Here is a 2132-nt window from a genome sequence, read left to right as displayed (position 1 = left end):
TGTAACTATCTCTGACAGATGCAATCTCCACACTTGCAAACCTGTTTTTATGCTTTTTTAAAAAAAATAATTATTTTATCTATTTTACCTTGTTTTCCAAAAATGACTCTGGACTCTTGGTTTTAAAAGGGGGCTTCTGTCCCACAGCTCCAGTATCCTTTTTTAAAAAAGTACTAAAACTTTTAAATACCCTCACATAATGTCATTTAAGAATCCCAAAACGAAATAAATTCACATATAATCACTCCAAAATGCTTCAAAAGAAGATGAAGTAAATTTTCTTCTACTTTTAAATTTATTCTGAAAGCCTTGTGCTGGCTGGCCACACCTGTAATCCTATCTACTTTGGATATCTATTCAGGAGCCTGAGATCTGTGGATAACTGTTGGAAGCCAATCAGGGCAAAGTAAATGTAAATCTGAGTGTGTTATCAATGCTGGTAGTAAAAGGGATGAGACCTAGCCCTGCTCTTAGCCTCAAAACATAGCAAGCTTCTGCATCCCAGTGGTGCCTTGTGGCTGTTCTGAGATAACTTAATTCCACAAGCAGCACATTTATTCAAAATACCTTCATATCAGTGTTCTGCATCAATTTCTTTGTTAACGATATTATATGGGTAAAATAGAGAAAATAAACTCTTCCATCTAAGAACATTTTTATACTTTTTATTGTAAAAATACTGTACAGAGGACATTTGCATGAGCAAATAATGAATACATTTCCTAACAAGCATTGTTACCTCCTCCTTTGTTTTCCCCCACCATCCCTTCCCTCCAAACTCAATACACTACCCTCCCCCTTCCCCTGCCTAAATTGTTAAGTTCATTTTTTAACAGAGTGTCTTGTACATCTCATTGTTACAAGGGGTCAACCTGTAACGCTATTTAAGCATTTTGTATTTCCCTTCCTCTCACCAAATTAGAGAAACGTATACACAGGATGTAGGTGTACCAACTCCAAATACAGTGAAAACAGGGGTATAGCGTGAGGGGGGGGAACATAAAGAGAAACAGTTAAATCACATCTCACATTATAAGTAAGTTAGAAACAAGAGCAAGAAAGAAAATAAAAACACTTGTGTCGCTATCTTGGGGTTCATTTCACTTAATAGCATCTTATCTGGTCATATGCACATAGCTTTTGATCTTTTCTGCTTATCCCAGACATATATTAGGTATTGAAAATAAGGGAAACCATGGGACGTATGTTTCTTTGGACTTGATTTACTTCACTTAATTTTTTTTCCAAGTCGTTCCAATTCCTAACAAATTGGGCCATGTCATTCTTTCTGATGGAGGCATAGAATTCCATTGTGTATATATACCACATTTTCATGATCCATTTATTTACGGAGGGCCAACGGGGTGGGCTCCATATCTTAGCTATGGTAAATAATGCTGCAGTAAACATAGTTGTGCTGGTAGTTTTAGTATGGTCTTGTTTGTAAATCCCCAAAAGTGGGATTGCTGGGTCACAGAGGAGCTTTATATGGAGTCTTTTGAGGAGCCTCCATACTGCTTTCCAAAATGGTAGAACAAGTTTACACTCCCACCAAGAATGCCATAGGGTCCCCTTGTGGCCACATCCTCTCCAGCGTCTGATGTTGTAAAAATATGAAAAGCTTCACGAATTTGCATGTCGACCTTGTGCAGAGGCCATGCTAATCTTCTCTGTATTGTTCCATTTTTTTAATGTGCTGCTGAATTGTGCACAGTACATTTTTATATGTAAACTGGAACTGATTTTCTTAAACTGATTTTCTTAAACTGATTTTCTTAAACTTCAAAAGAAGTAAATTCAAAAGAATTCTTGTGAAATTTTAGAACAATGTATTTCTTACATAAGCACACATTTAAGAATAGTCAAGATTCACATGTCAAAAACAAAATAATTCCAGATATTTGTTGTTCAAGAGATGTGTAGGAGGAGGAATTCAATTATTCTATACAAGGCACCTGTCACAATGAACACTGCAGCAAGTGTTCAGGTTTGTTAAAAAGTTTTAATGTTTTAGAGTATTTAATTTTGGGAATTTGCTTATATATGCCAAAATTAGGACTGTTTGGCAGGTCATAAAACTTTTCTATAAAGTATTTAAGATTTATAGTAGCAGACATATGCAACTAAGTATG

General features: G+C 35.6%; 1 non-coding gene across 1 annotated transcript; it reads right to left on the bottom strand.

Annotated features, from left to right (window-relative positions):
• Positions 1–1607: 1607 nt before the first annotated feature.
• On the bottom strand, positions 1608–1712 carry LOC122103068. Its single transcript, XR_006146687.1, has one exon. It is a non-coding gene; the product is annotated as a U6 spliceosomal RNA (small nuclear RNA).
• Between the last annotated feature and the right edge of the window lie 420 nt (positions 1713–2132).

Source organism: Dipodomys spectabilis, unplaced genomic scaffold (assembly GCF_019054845.1).
Source record: "Dipodomys spectabilis isolate Male_0828 unplaced genomic scaffold, ASM1905484v1 ptg001566l, whole genome shotgun sequence".
Taxonomy (NCBI): Eukaryota; Metazoa; Chordata; class Mammalia; order Rodentia; family Heteromyidae; genus Dipodomys; species Dipodomys spectabilis.
This window is presented reverse-complemented; position numbering and strand designations above follow the sequence as displayed.